Genomic DNA, 8,669 nt, shown 5'->3' with positions numbered 1-8,669 from the left:
AGTCGTGCAGACTTTCCTCTTGATAAAGTTTTATACTATTCCTGTATTGAGAATAAATCCTTATTTTGAGTACATAATAATGAGCTTTTCTCAAATTTGTCATGAGCATTTGCATGTATGAAAATTTAAAAAGAATATTCTTTGTCGAAGGTACTCATTTACTTATTGCGATATTCTGCTAATCGCTGAGAGAAGCAAATTTGTAATTGCATAATAAAGGAATTATAGCTAGGAGAATCACTTTCGTAGCAAATGTTACCATATGGTGATAATAACCTAATGGTAATGCATATTATTGCTACTACTTTTCTATAGCATTATAACACGGAGAAAATATTGTAGCAAAAATTACAATAAAATTCCTGCACTATACAGAATTATAACCGAAATTACTACGTGTATTCGTTCAAAAATGCCACGTTGAAGAAGGAGTGCAGAAGAAAAGCCAAATATATGCAAGCGCGTATCTTTGAGTACCTGGCGAATACTCGACGCCGCGTGTACTGATATCAAATTAATTATGCCATATGTGTAGCGCGGGTTTGAATGAGTAAACTATCGCTGGCGAAACGAAAGCTACGTCTGTGCCTGCGTGTGTATGCGGTGCGTGTGAGTTAGCATATAATGACAGCGACAATGGTTAGTGGTGAAAGTTGCACGCACTTGAGACGACGTGAGCGAGGCATTCGTTGCACGTCTCATGCCTGGTGAGTGCATTGTGAGAACAAGCATATTTATTTTCCTCCTACGTTTCAGCTCCGGCAAACCAGAGTCTAAACACGCGCGTCGCCTCGTGAATTTGACGTATTGATTCACGTGGATGGAAAGGGAAGGGACATCGAGATACATCACTGACTGTGTATCATCTATTAACGATATGCGTCGCGATATTCTACTTTCAAAGATATCTCCGACTAGAAATTGATCCAATTGTCCTGATCAGATTAATCAGTTATCTGGTTTGTATAAGATGTTATCGGATAATGTTTATTAATAAGATCTTAATTATTAATAATCATTGTTAATAAGGTTCTCATTGTCACGTCGCGTTATGTGACACTTATTAGAATTTGGTCACACATACGAAAGTTTCATTTGTATTGTGTAAAATATATATTGTATATATTTTATATAAATAATATGTATAGAATGTATATATCCTTTTGTTTTGTATATAAAATGTACGAAGTATATTTTATACAAGACGGACAACTGATTGAAATCAACCTGATAGAACCACGGAATAAATTTCGGGCATAAATAAAAGATATTACAATATTATACTTTTCCATGTCATTTCCTAATTCTTTTTTAAATAAAATTCAAAGTGGAACACGATCTTTCCGGGTGGATATCTCAAGGCATGATCTTCGCGATTAGATCTGCAGACGAAGAAAAAACTAGATGTAATAGAGGAGAAGAGAACAAGAGAAGAAATGATCATCGTGGAAGCTGTCGCTTGGTATCTCGCGATCAAATCCGACAAGTATGCAATTGATAGTCAATTTGGTTGTTTACTCGAACATTATTGTGGCTTAAAGGTGGGAAACGCAAACGCCTTGTTAAACTTTCTCAATTTTATAGAAACCGCGCAATCTTTTTGCGGCGATAGCAGAAGTAACTCGAGGTCCAATCGTCTGACACAAATCGTTTCTGACGCGCGGCGACTTGTCCAACAAACCCAAATTCAGTCGTAACGTAATTTCCCCGTTTTCGCGAGAAAATCTCGTCGAGAAAATCCGCAATTGCGGGTGAAAAGAATTCATCGACGGCGACGAGATGAACGCGCAACACCGACTGATATTTTTCGCTCTCGTCTCGCCTCTTTAGCGTCCGCGAAATAAGATGAACGACGGGGTATTTGTCGCTCGGGTCCCAATCGACGAAGCGTAACGCTCCGCGCGAGTAGCTAGGTTAATGCATCTTATTACGTGGGAGTTTATATTGCCTCGCCTGTCAACTTGGCGGAGGCAGACGTCTTGTGTGCGCACGACTGCCTAATACATCCGCTAATAATAGACAGGGCGGCGCGCTATCTGGAAATTACACTCGAACAGAGCGCGTCTATAACCTGGCGAGCGTCAACATCGCAAACATCTCTGTACTTCCATCCTCTGAGACGTGCAGTTTGTCGTCTCTACATGTGCGAAATGTGTATTTTTTACGTATATGAAAAATTCGCAAACCATATATCAAGAAACGGCATTTCACGCTTCTCAATAGCGCGTAGTTTTTGCGGTTGAATCGATAATTATGTGAAATATGCAAAATCACGCGTTGCGTTAAGATATATTTTGCAGGAACGACAGGCGTGTAATATGTCGGTATATACGTGAACGCACACGAAGGCGTGCGCACGTGTAGGCACGTGTGCAGACACCTAACGTGTCCGTCAAGAGAGAAGAATTGGAGACAGGCACTTCGCGACCTTAGCTTTATTCGCTCGATGCACCGTCGTCTTTGATAAAGATCATCAAATCTGCCCCGTCTCTTCTTCTTCTACTACTACTACTACTACTATTACTATTACTACAAATACTACTACTACTACCACTACTACTATTACTACTTCTTCTTCTTCTCTCCCTTATTCGTGCAGCCTGTTCTCCAGCGGCCGTTGTCATTTTCACTCGAGACCGCCGCGCCGTGAATAACTTCTTCACAATCATCGTGAGTGGCAATCGGAGGTTATTAGTAGCGGAAACGGGTTAACGAAATGGGACGGTGACCAAGCAGGTTCTCGGGGTCCGTGGAAGCGGCGGGCAAAGGGCATTAGACGGTTTTTCGAAGAGGAGGAAGAAGAAGAAGAAGAAGAAGAAGATCGAAGCGCGGCTACGTAGGAATGCTAAGTAGGTAAGTAGGCGCGAGGAGATGTTACCGTTTTTCGTTAACGTCGTCGTACACACACGTCGTCGCGTGTCGTTCTCGCAGACGGCGCGGCTCACGTATATGATTGGCAGTGTTCGAACGAACAATGGTACATCGCGAACTCGCAATAATGTGTTAATAGCGCTTTCCAGTGAATTTAATCGTTCGGCATCGCGCATCTCGACGTTTTACCGTTGGTAACGAGTCGGACGATGGGCGTTAGGCCTTAATAGATACAGGTTTCACTCATTAAAGTGAGATTTTCTGTCGTATACGCAGAAAACGTTAGGCGAAACCCGATTTACGGCGCGCCGTTACATACCTCGTGCATCTACCAGTTGCGCGGCCACGGCGCGGAGAGTGTCGATGAGATTTTAATTGACAAAATAAAAAATAATAAAAAGGGAAATAAAAAAGGGGAAAAGAGAAAAGGAAACGAAGGAAGGAGCTAATAACATCGTGAGCGTCAACGACGACGTGGGTCGAAAATTGCGATAGCGCGAACGCGCGTACACTTGGGATGTGAGTGTAATTATTTCGTAGATTAGGTTAGGCTATTTGGAGTTGATTTGCGAGCGATTAGTGCGTAGAGCGAGCCGCGCCCAAATTAGAACGCGCGACGCACACAGCGATATGGTCACTTCTCTCTCTCTCTCTCTCTCTCTCTCTCTCTCTCTCTCTCTCTCTCTCTCTCTCTCTCTCTCTCTCTCTCTCTCTCTCTCTCTCTCTCTCTCTCTCTCTCTCTCTCTCTCTCTCTCTCTCTCTCTCTCTCTCTCTCTCTCTCTCTCTCTCTCTCTCTCTCTCTCTCTCTCTCTCTCTCTCTCTCTCTCTCTCTCTCTCTCTCTCTCTCTCTCTCTCTCTCTCTCTCTCTCTCTCTCTCTCTCTCTCTCTCTCTCTCTCTCTCTCTCTCTCTCTCTCTCGCAGAAATATTACGTGGCGAATATTACATAGCGCGACGCGGCTCAGTTAATATCGCGAATTTTTTCGCGCGATCGCGCCCAGCGACTGCACAGAATCGTCGGTCACGTCTTGCACGCGCACCACGCTCGGACTTTCTCACAGCGTTCGCCGCGTATAAAACGCTGCACGGACGCGCGCGTTGTGAAATTGCGACGGGAAAGAACAAAAAGATGCGCCAATTTGCCTCTGAATGAATCGTGGCAATTAACAGAAACCAAGTGGCACAGCTTTCCTCGTCACCCAAGGGGTACCGTGCCCGGACGCGTTCCCGTTTTTTTACATGGCGGGGATCCCCAGGAGGCCTACACCATGCCACACGTTCGCTCGAACGTGCGGAAACTAAATGGAAAAGTAATAATTGCGAGAACGGAAAAGCGTACTCTAGTGTCATCGGTACCGCCTCTATCGAGGAGTCCTTTCATTTAGCCGACTACAATCGCTCGTGGATGTGCGCAAAGCCTCGTAAGAACGTTCATATTCCCGACACAGTTTTGACGCTAATCGCTCGCTCGTACGATATCGGCGGGTCACGTTATTGTCCTCAGTTGAGAGAACACAGACAATTAATCTCAATTACACGCCCGTTATGGCATGGATGGATTTAAACGCGCAAGGTGCTCTTTGTCAAATTTTGTTAGCCAAACGACGAGAAGTAATGCTTTGCAATTTGAATAGATATTTTGCAAAACGCAAAAGTTCAGGTGAAATATTACCAAGTTGGAAGCCCTCCTGATCGATTGCATGAACATAACTCGAAGAAGTGACACGGAACGATCAGTCACAAGATTGATCATATTTACCGGTCTTTCTCGCGGAGGAGAAGGACATCACGCCACTTACTCGATAGAAATCGTACGTGCACACATGTCTTTCAACGTCCGCGACGTACACTCTCACGTTTTGCCCTCTTATATCACTGTCGTGGCGAGGAACATCCCTCGAGAGGTGCGTGAACCCTCGCCCCGGTGAATACACCGTCGTGCACGCGTTGATTTTCAACGCCGCCGAGATCGTTCGTAGCGAGACGAGAATGGAGAGCCTTACGTGGCTACAATCAATAAGTTTCGCAATGTCGGTGTATCTCTTAAACACTATGCACTTACACCCAGTAGATAATAGGTCTGTTCTCTTTAGCTCAACTGGAGTGCATTTTTTGTCTTTAGAGTGAAACAAGTATGTGATTTGGCGTTCAAGTGAACAGGAATGAGGTGCCAGCGCAGCACTAGCTCAGCCAAAAAGAACAGGCCTAATACCTTTCCGACGTACAGACCAATTCGAAACGCAGTCGCCGGTAGCGCGATCGACCTAGGTACGTGGTGCGCGATAAACCGATCACGAGAACTCAAGAGACGCACACGCTACCGGAACGGAGCCTTATATATCCTGGAAGTTATTGATCATCCCTTCGCTTCTCGTCAGGTCAGGTCGGTCGCGCCCGGTGCACGTGCGCAGATTCTTTCCACCCAGTGCCGCCGAAGCAGCAAAAAGCGGCTCCCTCTTAGAGTGCTGCTCCTCGTTTTCAACAACTTTCAGACAAGGTTGTCACTCCTCTCGCGGTGCGAGTTAATTTTAGCGAACTAATCTCGCGCAATTCGTTTTCATTTCGATGTTATTGACGTAGCGGCAACAACGTGGAGTGTTACAACGGTTGGGAAAGGACAAGAGAGGGAAGTATCTTGGGAGAATACTTAGGGCGAAGTGTCTCTGAGAAATTAAAGAACCGTCTGCAAGGTTGGACGGCGTCTGTTGGACATCCGTTAAACTTTCACGTTGTTTGGGAAACGACGGCGAGTATAATTGCGGTCAACTGAAATGAATGCTAGAATTACATTGTGAATGAGACACGCCGACGTTCGTACATCTCAGCTTTTATATAATTCAGGCTATCATATTTCCCGTCACAATTCCGCCTTTCTACAATAATTAAACAGTTGAGATACGCTAAATTGTGCGACTAGAAAATATTATAAACCTGATTCTAACAAGTGATTTTCTAGAATTTTCTTATAGTTGAATAATATTGATCATATTGAGGATATAAACGTAAAAATAAAATGAAAATATTTCTCTTAACATTTAGAAACAAAAATCAAATTTAATATTCCTCAATTATATACGTTAGTATATAATACAATTCAGAATTATCTTTCTCTCAATCATAAAATATAGATAAAATTCAACAGGCTATAATTTTCGCAAAAATAGTAATAAGATGATTTAAGAAGCATTTAGCAATTCCAAGTCTCTAGTTTTATTAATTCTCTGTGTGTTACACGAGTATAAATGGAGATCCGTTAAATATGAAAATATTTTATGAAGTTTGTCGAGAAATATTACGCCTAAATAAAACTAAATAACGCCTAAATAAATAATATTACGCCTAAAATATTATAGAAAATATAATGTTTATAGTACTTTAAAGCATAAACTTTTCTTTTTAATTTGCACACTCGACGGTTATTGTGCGATTTTTTTTAACTGTTTTATTGAAGTAAACAGCATTCTTTCGATTTTGATTGCTCACAATAGACAAATGTATGATATTCGGTAAGTAATGAATGAAAAGTTTAAAGTTTTTTAAGACGTAAATATTCTATTTTCCAAATAAATAAATTTTTGGTGTAAAAATTTAATTGAAATTTGAAATTAAAGATTGAAAAACCGTTACTTTTCATTTAACTCGCTATATTTGGGCGCAATACGACAACAAAATTATAATATTAATATGGTTAAAAATTAAAGACTTCAAGCTTTAAAACAGTTGTTCAAGTATCTAATTGTCTTTATTTATGTTAAAGTTGTAGTTCGTTGAATTTTGTCTATATAATATATGATGGGATGACGGCGTTCTAGCAGCCGTTGAGTCATACTACTTGAGAAATGGAAAAGGCATCGGATTTGTATCAAGTTGTATTACGATCCAAATTTCTCGGTTAAAACGATGGCGGCTCGTAGTGGTGATTTTTGAACTAATAAAAATAACAGGTCTAATATTTGTAAGGAACAGAGAGAAGCCTGAGAACGGCCACCAGCCTGATTTCAATGGCGAGAGCTAAGCGCATTTTCCAGACGCCATCTAACAATGTGTGCCTTTACTACGTCCGTTATACGCATTTTCGCGGTGGTAACGATAAAATGCGCCTGGTTCGTGCCCGTTGTATTTCCTTACAATGATAGTAAGTTAGAAAAGCACAGATGTTCAATCGCTCTATTCTTGTCTCATTAGGGCCGTGGCACATAGAAAAACTTAAGCAGTAAGACGTAAGCAGTAAGCAAATTGACTAATCACAGTCGTTGATTCTTGGGCCGTAAGAATCAATGACTGTGATTGGTCAATGTGCTTACTGTTTACGTTTTACTGCTTAAGTTTTTCTGTGTGCCACCAGCTTTACTGATGAGCGAAATGCGCAACGTAGGCACGAAGCGGGCTAGCGGTAAACTTATTGTCAAGCTAGATCATCTCTTGATATAGCTTCCGGAATGGAGCCGTGTTTTGAATCAGCGATATGCCGACGTTTCGCAAACGTTGCAGTTTGCGAAACGTCGGCATATCGCTGATTCAAAACACGGCTCCATTCCGGAAGCTATATCTAGACATTGTATCAATGGCCGTGAAAGCCTCAAATCTAGATCATCTCTTATCAATCGCGTTTTTCTCGCGCTGGCTTCTACGTAATTTTGTAAGGAAAAAAGACTTGGAAACTGGACAATATAAAACAATAAATAAATATACAAGTTTAAACATGTCGCCCATATTTTTTATTTATTTCTCGGCAGCTACAAAAGATATCGATGTGATTCAAAGAAAACTACGTTTTCCACAATTTATCCTGTCGGAATTCAGAGTTTACGATAATACTAATGATACTAATACTATAATAATACTATTAATAGTTTATTAAATGAGACGTGGAGTATGCGTACTTTACGACGTCGCTGACAGCCATTTTATAACCGATTACATTTTTCGCGCATTTCGCGCATTGGATCTAACATTATGAGCGCGACTTTAGGATATTGGGAAATTATTTTCCAGGCTCTGAGCGTGCTACTAAGGGAGTGGAGTAACACAAACACATATTCCTCTCCCATATCGTCACCCAGGAGACGATACAGAACGAAATAAACACACCTTACGCGTCAATTTTGAAAATACACCTTTTTAAACGCGAATATTAGTTTAAAAAACTCTAAAAAACTATCCTAGAATGTGCTCTACATGCTAGTATTACATGACCTAACAACCTGCAATAACATGACTGACTTTCGGCTCATGCGCAGGATAAATACCACTGCATATGCGCGAGAATCCGAATATACTGCTATGACGGATCTAACGTTATGAGCGCGACTTTGAGATATTGGAAAATTATTTTCAAGATTCTGACGTGTGTTACTGACGAAGCAGAATGACATTAGCGCACATTGTCATCCAAGAGAGGATGCAGAGCGAAATATGCACACTTTACGTCATTTTCGAAAATACACCTTTGCAAACGTGAAAATTTCATTAAGAAACTTTAAAAAATTATCCTAGGCTTAACTAACTCGGCTTAATAATTTTGCGGAAACACGAAACATACCGGTTCGAATCTCGGTTTAATAATTTAACAAAAACACAACACTGCATTTGAATCTCGGCTTAATGGTTTAGCGGAATCTCAAAACACTCGGATTCGAATCTCGGCTTAATAATTTAACGGAAAATCGAAACATTTCGGTTCGAGTTTCGGCTTAATAATTTAATTTATTGTCTTTAATTTGTCGAAATTTAATTTGTCTTCTTCTTAACAACAAATGCGTATGCATAAAAAATCTCCGAAGATATAGTATGTCGTATA

Source organism: Odontomachus brunneus, unplaced genomic scaffold, assembly GCF_010583005.1.
Source record: "Odontomachus brunneus isolate Ranch 3 - 2012 unplaced genomic scaffold, Obru_v1 Obru_scaffold_017, whole genome shotgun sequence".
Classification (NCBI taxonomy): domain Eukaryota; kingdom Metazoa; phylum Arthropoda; class Insecta; order Hymenoptera; family Formicidae; genus Odontomachus; species Odontomachus brunneus.
The sequence above is the reverse complement of the archived record's forward strand: the minus strand, read 5'-3'. Positions refer to the sequence as shown.